The 8,998-nt window shown below is 49.3% G+C and overlaps 1 long non-coding RNA gene across 1 annotated transcript in view; it reads right to left on the bottom strand.

Moving 5' to 3' along the window:
* Positions 1-7,471: 7,471 nt before the first annotated feature.
* LOC108527351 (uncharacterized) overlaps positions 7,472-8,998 on the bottom strand; it is a 7,393-nt gene continuing 5,866 nt past the window's right edge. The window contains exon 3 of the long non-coding RNA XR_001884778.1: positions 7,472-8,662. This is a non-coding gene — a long non-coding RNA (uncharacterized LOC108527351). The remainder of the gene's footprint in view (positions 8,663-8,998) is intronic.

Below are 8,998 nucleotides of genomic sequence, written 5' to 3'. Positions count from 1 at the left end.
TGCTGGCCCATGGGGAGCAGGCACGGCCCAGGGAGGCTGGGAGGCCACCACCCACAGCACTCGTAACCATAGACATTTAAATGGCATTTCCATCTCTAAACTTGCCTCCTTCTATTTTTGAAACTTTTGAACATGAAAGAGTTCATTTTTAAACAGGCTCTTCTGAGTCGGCTGAGCCTGCCCAGGCCCCAAATCCTGCACAAATGCAGCCAGTGCCTGGAGGCACTCAGACAGACGCAGAGTGTCTCATTTTGCTGTAAGTGACAGCCATAGCTAATGCCAGGGCAGAAAGGAAGACGCCTTCCATGCCACTGGGCTGCCAGGGACCTGGAAAATGTTTCTGCTTGACATCGTCATGAAAAAATAAAGCAAATGTCTTGCCCTAGAAAGAATCAGGCAAGGATGGGAGTAGAGGGCAGCTTTTTAGCCTCAAAATCATCTGGCGTTGTTTTTCTTGGCTGACTGACTTTATTAAAAGCCCTATTTCCCTTCAGATGCAGCCCGAGGATGACAGTCAAGGGCGACTCCAGTCAACAAACTCACCGGCTCCCTGTCTGTCCCCAGCCCGGGAGCCAAGGCACAGAAAAGCGTATCTGCCTTACAGCCAAGCACCTGGCCCGGAGGTGTTTGGAAAGGGATCTCCTCCCCCAACCCCCCAACAATGGGGAAAGTCCCCGAGACCTTGATCACTCTGAGCAGTTAATCCAGCGGCTTCCAGGACAGGGCACTGGCTGACTTCGCCTTCACCTGTGGGTGCTGGACCCAGTGAACCCCCAGAGGCCAGGCAGCTCTCACTTTGGGGAACGCGGACTCTGTGGGTCCAGAAGGGCCTGTATGGAAAGAGAAGCCGACAGTCCCTGGTTTTGTGTAAAGTCTCATGATGTTTAAAGGCTGGCAACGAGCTCAACTGAAAACAAATGCAAAAACACCACAGGCTAAACCACGGGTACAGGCTGGGTGCACCCACAGGCCACCCAGTTGCTCTCTGTTTGGCTGTGACCAACTCGGCCCAGGTCCCATTTCTGGCACTCATTCCTGTTTCTTCACTTAAACAAAATGGCATGAATGCTGCCTTCTCAGGGGGCATGCTGTGAGGATGCTGTAACTTTGGAGAGTGCCTGACCCTTTCTGGGGTGCCCCTGCTTCCTCCCTTCCTCTTTTCCCCTCCATCTTCCCTTTCCTCCCTCCTCCCCTTCTCCCCTGTCTTCTCTCTACTCCCTTCTCTCCTTTCCTCACTTCCTCCTCTCCTCCTGTCTCCTTTCCTGCCTCCTTCACTCCTCTTCTCCTTTCCTCCCTCCCTCCTCTTCTCTACTCCTCCCCTTTCTTCTCCCCCATCTCCCCTTTCCCCCTTGCTTCCCTCTCCTCTCTCTCCTGTCTTCCCTCCCTCTTCCCTGTCTTGGCCCTGAACCTTTCCCTGGGCTTCCACGCGCTGCTCAGTCTCCTCTAGGCCCATTCCATGTCTTCTCAGACAACCCAGCACCACCCTTCGACCACCTTCCACAGAAGTGGCTGCCCTTGTCAGCTCCCTCATCAAGGGGCCGCCAGTATTTCTAGGTCAGCTCATGAATGGCAGTGTACTCCAGCTCTTCTGTGTCAAAAACAAACACCCTCCTCCCAGCGCTGCTCCTGGCCGGCTGCCCCGCCCTCTGCCAGGCGTTTCTCAGAGGACAAGACCTAATGAGCTGGCTGCTGCCAGTCTGGTCCTCACAGTTCATCAGTAGGTTTCCAGACAGGCATCAGGCTCAGGGACAGCGCAGAGACAGCTGCCTTCTCCTCTTTCCTGGAGCGCCTGAGACCTGGGTGCACCTGGGGGGCTGGTGCATGGGCTGCTCCCAGTGCGTGGGAAGTTCACGTCCAGAAGTACACCCGCCACTGGCCGCAGCAGCACAGGTTCATTCAGCGCACCAGGCGAGGCTGGAGCTCTCTGGGAGTGGAGGAACAGGTGGGGATGAGCCTGAACTTGCACGCAGAACTCTGGGCTCCATTCAGCCCCCGCCCCGCCCCAGCTGTGTCCTCTGGGCACCGAGTTCTCCCTGCGCTGCTCTCCTCCTGGCAGAAGGGAGGTCATAACAGCACCATCATGCGGGAGTGCGGCGCCGTCTAAATAGGCACAGGAAGCTGCACAGAGAAGATGTATGGGCAACAGTACCCATGGAGAACTCATGCAGCCCCCTAAGAGGGGCAGAGAGCCTCCAAGCAAAAGTCATTGTATCTCAGCACTCACTCCCCTGAAGACTATTTGTTCTTGGGAAGTAGGATACCCAATATTGAATGTGTGTGGTCCCCTTGCAACTCACATGCTGAAGCCCTAACCCTGAATGAGATGGTGTCTGGAGATGGAGCCTTTGGGGGTGATTGGGGTTACTTGAGGTCAAGAGGGTGGGACCACCCATGACAGAGATTACAAGGAGAAAAAGAGGAAAAAGATCTCCCTGCCCTCTCTCTTTCTCCCCCCTCTACCCACCAGGGCAGAAGAAAAGCCATGTGAGGACACAGTAAGAAGGCAGACGTCTGTAAGCCAGGAAGAGAGTCCTCACCAGGACCCAACCATGCTGGCACCCTGGTCCTGGACTTCTGGCCTCCAGAACTGTGAGAGAAATTTAAGTTGTTGAAGCCATCTGTGGTATTTTGTTATGGCAGCCGGAGCAGACTCAGACAATCTTTAAATACACATACTTTCAGCAGTAGCTGGCATGTCTGACCTGCCCAGATGAACTGATTGCACACTTAGGTAAACTGACTACTCATCCCAGCAAAGCCCCTTACCCTGTAACCACCCCACTGAACTGACCAGACTGGTGGCTTACCCCAGCCTTGGACAGGCAGAACATCAGCCCTGGACACAGTCCCTGTCATCCTGAAGGAGCCTCCTGAAGGAGCACTGGTAGGACCAGGGAGAGTCAGAGTTAATAGTAATGATAGTAACTTAGTACTTTTTATTTATTTATTTATTTATTTATTTATTTATTTATTTTTGAGACGGAGTCTCTCTCTGTCGCCCAGGCTGGAGTGCAGTGGCCGGATCTCGGCTCACTGCAAGCTCCGCCTCCCGGGTTTACACCATTCTCCTGCCTCAGCCTCCCAAGTAGCTGGGACTACAGGCGCCTGCCACCTCGCCCGGCTAGTTTTTTGTATTTTTTAGTAGAGATGGGGTTTCACTGTGTTAGCCAGGATGGTCTCGATCTCCTGACCTCGTGATCCGCCCGTCTCGGCCTCCCAAAGTGCTGGGATTACAGGCTTGAGCCACCGCGCCCGGCCCAGTAACTTAGTACTTTATATGGAGCAGCTGTGTACCATGAGCCAGGGCTGGGATCAAGCACTTTCCATTCATCATCTTGTTTAATTTCTGTTGTTGCCTTGTGAAGAAGGTAGGATTACCTCTATTTCACAGAAGAGGAAACTAGAGATGAAATTCCTTGTCCAAGTTTACACTGCAAGTACCAGATGGACCAAGCTTCCAATCCTCCTCTCTCTGACTTTAAACCTTATGCATTCCATTAAAATTAGAGGAAAAAGAGTCATTGATCAAGGTATTTTTCTTTCTTGAGATTTATTTGGGGTTGGGGGTGGTGTTGCTTTTTTTAAAAAAGAGGAGGTAAACATGTCTGTTAAAAACAGGCAGGCCAGGCACGTTGGCTCATGCCTGTAATCCCAGCACTTTGGAAGGCCGAGGCAGGTGATCACTTGAGGTCAGGAGTTCAAGACCGGCTTGGCCAGCATGGCGAAACCCTGCCTCTACTGAAAATATAAAATTAGCTGGGCATGGTGGTACACACTTATAATCCCAGCTACTTGGGAGGCTGAGGCAGGAGAATCACTTGATTCTGGGAGGTGGAGGTTGCAGTGAGCCAAGATCGTACCACTGCACTCCAGCCTGGGTGACAAAGTGAGACTCTGTCTCAAAAACAAACAAACAGAAAGCTCTGTTTTACCATCTTGGAGAGATCAAGCCTGAGACAGAAGGTTGGAAGCTCAAGAGGAGGCAAGGGTGCTAAGCAGGGAAAGCAGACCCCAGCAGTGGGAAGTCCCTCCTGCCTGCCTCACTGTGAGCTTTGCCATGTAAGAATACGTGACATCGGGAGGCTGAGGCAGGAGAATGGTGTGAACCCGGAAGGTGGAGCTTGCAGTGAGCTGAGATTGCACCATTGCACTTCAACCTGGGTGACAGAGCGAGACTCCGCCTCAAAAAAATAAAATTAAATTAAATAAAAAATAAAAAAAAAGAATATGTGACATTCAGATATTGTCAGTGCAGGATACTCTGCTGTTGCTCAGAGGCCAGGGGCTCCTGCCACATTCGTCCACTGTCCCCTCTTCCTCACGCAGTGACTGCTGAGCCTGGAGCCCCCAGTGCCTGAGCGTGGCAAAACTGGCTTAAATGCCCCCTCTCCCACTCTGCCCTTGCACCTCTCTTAACCTAACCTTGTGTCCTCATCCATGGAGTGGGCATATAGGCCACACTGCACAGGTTTGTCATAACGTTGAATTAAAGGAAGGCTGGAATCACACCACAGTGTCTAGCACATAAGAAGCCTTCGAAAGATGCCTGCTTACTTCTCTCCTTCTCTATCTACTAAGATCGTGTTGATGCCTTTTACAGTTTGATGGGGAAGGTCAGAGAATGTGGGAAGACATGTATGTTTAGAAGAGTGTTTTGATGTAGACAAGAGTGGGGATTTTTTTTTTGTCTTTTTTTCTTTTTTTTTTCTTTTTTTGGTTTTTGAGACGGAGTCTTGCTCTGTCACCAAGACTGGAGGTTTTGTCTGCGGCTCGTCCTGCTACATATGAACCCAAAGTTCCTGTAGAACCTCATTTCACCATCACTTCCTTCTCTGTTTCCTTCCCTTCCCAGCCCCCGTCAGAGGGTCTCTCTCACCCCCAACCTCATGTCCCTTCCAGGGCCCCCATCCTGCCCCAGCCCCTCATGGCTGCCTTCAGCCTGTTCTTCTTAAAGTGTTCATCTGATTGAAGCACTGTCCCCACCTCAACCACTCTGATGGCTGGACATCGCCCAGGGTGCCAAATTCTGAGCATCCACTGCCCCACGCACAGTGTGCAGCCCTGCAGCCTTCCCAGGTTCCTCTCCCACCCGCCCCTGACACCCCAGACTGACTCCCCTCCAGGAAGGCCTCCCCTGCTTCATTTTCTTCCCTACCCAAAGAGACTGCAGACGTAAATGCTCCCCCACCTCCCAGCCCAGGAGAATTCCAGTCACTTCCTTCTCATCAGTTTCCATCACTGACCAGGAGGTTATCACACTGCTATTTATCTATCATCTGTGTCCCCACCGAGCTCGACCTCGCAATCCCTAAAGGTCAGAGATTGCATCTTCAACCAGTACCTGGCACACAGCAGGGGTGCAAAAGATGCCTGCAGGAAGGTGAGCTAGTTAAGGGTCTGCTCAGCCGCCCTGAGCCAGTGACTGGTGGCTGAGCCAGGCTCCAAGCTGGTTCTTGCCCGCTGCACATGCCCGTGTCCCTCACTCCACGTTTCCCCTTCACTGCGGGACATTTCAGAATGCTGAGTTTCCTCAGGCACTAGCACAAGGGGTCAGGTGCTTACAGAAAGTCCAGCCCGGTGTGTATGTGGCCTGTGTGTGCAGTGATGCACTGCTTCACAGCAGGGATACCGGCGGGGACACGTTCTGAGATTTGGTCATTGTGCAGTCATGGAGTGCACTTAACACAAACCGAGGTGATGGAGCCTCCTGCCCACCTAGGTTACACCAGACAGCGGATTGCTCCTAGGCTACAAGCCTGTCCAGCGTGTTCCCGTACTGCATACTATAGGCAATTGTAACAGTGTGTCTGTGTATCTGAACCCATTTAAGCATATAAAAAGTACAGTAAAGATACAGTACACGAAAGATAAAAAAAAAAAATGGTTCACCTGGATAGGGCATTGTCAGAATGAAGCTTGTAGGGCTGAAGGCTGCTCTGGGTGCGGCAGTGAGTGGTGAGTGAATGTGAAGTCCTAAGACACTACTGTACACCTTTGTAGACTCTATAAACACTGCAGTTAGTCTACAATAAATTTTTATTTATTTATTTATTTATTTATTTATTTATTTATTTATTTATTTTGAGATGGTATCTCTCTCTGTCACCCAGACTGGAGCGCAGTGGCATAATCTTGGATCACTGCAACCTCCACCTCCCTGGTTCAAGTGATTCTCCCACCTCGGCCTCCCAAGAAGCTGGAATTACAGGCGTGTGACACCACACCAGGCTACTTTTTGTATTTTTAGTAGAAATGGGTTTTTGCCATATTGGCCAGGCTGGTCTTGAACTCCTGACCTCTGGTGATCCACCCTCCTCAGCCTGCCAAAGTTCTGGGATTACAGGCGTGAGCCACCGTGCCTGGCCTAAATTTATTTTTAAAATTTTCTTTCTTCAATTATAAATTAAACTTAGCTTCCTGTAACTTTTTTACTTTATAAATTTTTACATTTTTTAGCTTTTTGATTTTTTAAAATAACACCTGGCTTAAAACACAAACACAATTTATAGCCGTACAAAAATATTTTCTCTTTTTAATATCCTTATTAAATAAGCTTTTTTCTATTTTTAAAATTTTATTTTTTATTTTTTACATTTTTTGTTAAAAATTAACACAGAGACGCACTAGCCTGGGCATACACAGGGTGAGAATCATCAGTATCACTGTCTTACACCTCCACATCTCATCCGTTGTCTCATCCTGTCGGGAGGTCTTCAGGGCCAATAACATGCATGGAGCTCTCACCTGTGATAAAAATGCCTTCTTCTGGATGCTTCCTGAAGGGCCTGCCTGGGGATGTTTTACAGTTAACTTCTTTTGTATAAGCAAAAGTAAACTCTAAAATAACAAAAAAAAAGTATAATAGGGCCAGACCTGGTGGCTCACTCCTGTAATCCCTTCGGATCACCTGAGGTAGGGAGTTCCAGACCAGCCTGACCAACATGGATAAACCCCATCTCTACTAAAGATACAAAATTAGCCGGGCATGGTGGTGCATGCCTGTAATCTCAGCTACTTGAGAGGCTGAGGCAGGAGAATCACTTGAACCCGGGATGGGGAGGTTGCAGTGAGCCGAGATCACGCCATTGCACTCCATCCTGGGCAACAAGAACAAAACTCCATCTCAAAAAAAAAAAAAAAAAAAGATATAATATAGGCCAGCTGCAGTGGCTCACGCCTATAATCCCAGCACTTTGGGAGGCTGAGGCAGGCGGATCACTTGAGCTCACGAGTTCAAGACCAGACTATGCAACATGGCGAAACCCCATCTCTACAAAAGATACAAAACTTAGCATGGCACGCACCTGTAATTTCAGCTACTCAGGAGGCTGAGGTGGGAGGATGACTTGAGCCTGGGAGGAAGAGGTTGCAGTGAGCTGAGATTGCACCACTGCACTCCAGCCAGGGCAACGGAGCCAAACTTTGTCTCAAAAAAAAAAAAAAAAAAAAAAAAAAAAACGAGTAACAGTCATTTATCATCACTATCAAGTATTATGTGCTGTATATAAATCGTATGTGCTGTCCTTTTATGCAACTGGCCATGCAGTAGGTTTGTTCACACCAGCATCCCCACAAACACCTGAGTAATGCAGTGTGCTACAGTGTTACAGCAACTTCTCTTCACTGGATAATAGGAATTTTTCAACTCCATTACATTATGGGACCACCACTATAGATGCAGTCCAACATTGACTGAAAAGTTATTATGCAGCGCATGACTGTATTTATGGGATTTTTCATGTAGACTAATATATCAGTTATAGATGGCCTCATGACAGTTAAATGTCTGTCACTTAGGAGCTTAAAGCAACAAAATGTATTGTCTCAGTTTCGGTGGGGCAGAAACTCAGACCAGGCCTAGCTGGGTGGTTCCAGGTCAGATTCTCTCCAGGGGTTGCAGTCAAGCTGTGGGCTGGCACTGACTTCCTCTAAAGCCTCAACTGGGGCTGGAGAATGACTTCCAAGTTTGAAACTGACCCAGTAGTCCCATAGACAGTTTTTCGGATAAACATACAAACTGACCCTTCTGGCTTGAAATTTACATTTGTTTTACTTGAGTTCCTTCCTCAGGAAACTAACTTCAGGCTTCTCAAGAAAAGTACCAAAGAACTGAAACTCACCAGATCACCACATTCAGACAATGAGATGCTGCCCCCTCATTCATCATGATTGCTTCCGTGCCCTTCCCTAGTTCCTGTTTTCTTACACATTGTTTCATTTCTTCCCTGCTATACAAATCCCTGGTTTTAGTAGGTCAGCAAGATGGATTTGAGACTGAGCTCCCATCTCCTCCGCTGCAGCACCTGATTAAATCTTTCCTTGGCAATACTTGTCATCTCAGTGATGAGCTTTCCATGCGGTGAGCAGTAGGACCTGGACCAAACCCCTGGTGTTTTGGTAACAAGTTCACTCAGTCACGCAGCTCCTGGCTGGAGGCCTTGGTTCCTTGCTGCATGGATCTCTCCGCAGAGCTGTTCACGGTGTGGCATCTGGCTTCCCTAAAAGCCAGCTATCCAAGAGAAAGAGCAGTCAAGATGGAAACCACAATGCCTTCTTCGGACCTAGTCCTCAAAGTCACACACCTCCACCTCAACCAGACTCCATTCTTTACAAGTGTCGCCAAATACAGTCCGGACTCAGGCAAGGGGAATCAGCTTCCAACCTTTAATGAGGGAATAACAAAGAAGTCATGGGCCTGGCCGGGGACGATGGCTCACACCTGTAATCCCAGCACTTTGGGAGGCTGAGGCAGGAGGATCACGAGGTTAGGAGATCGAGACCATCCTGGTTAACATGGTTAAACCCCATCTCTATTAAAAATATTAAAAAAAATTAGCCAGGCGTGGTGGCGGACACCTGTAGTCCCAGCTACTCAGGAGGCTGAGGCAGGAGAATGGCTTGAACCCGGGAGGCGGAGCTTGCTGTGAGCCGAGATCGAGTCACTGCACTCCAGCCTGGGCGACAGAGCGAGACTCCATTCTCAAAAAAAAAAAAAAAA

The sequence above is a fragment of the Rhinopithecus bieti genome, unplaced genomic scaffold (assembly GCF_001698545.2).
Source record: "Rhinopithecus bieti isolate Rb0 unplaced genomic scaffold, ASM169854v2 scaffold_3527, whole genome shotgun sequence".
Lineage (NCBI taxonomy): Eukaryota > Metazoa > Chordata > Mammalia > Primates > Cercopithecidae > Rhinopithecus > Rhinopithecus bieti.
Note: the sequence above shows the minus strand (reverse complement) of the source record. Positions and strands in the feature narration are given on the sequence as shown.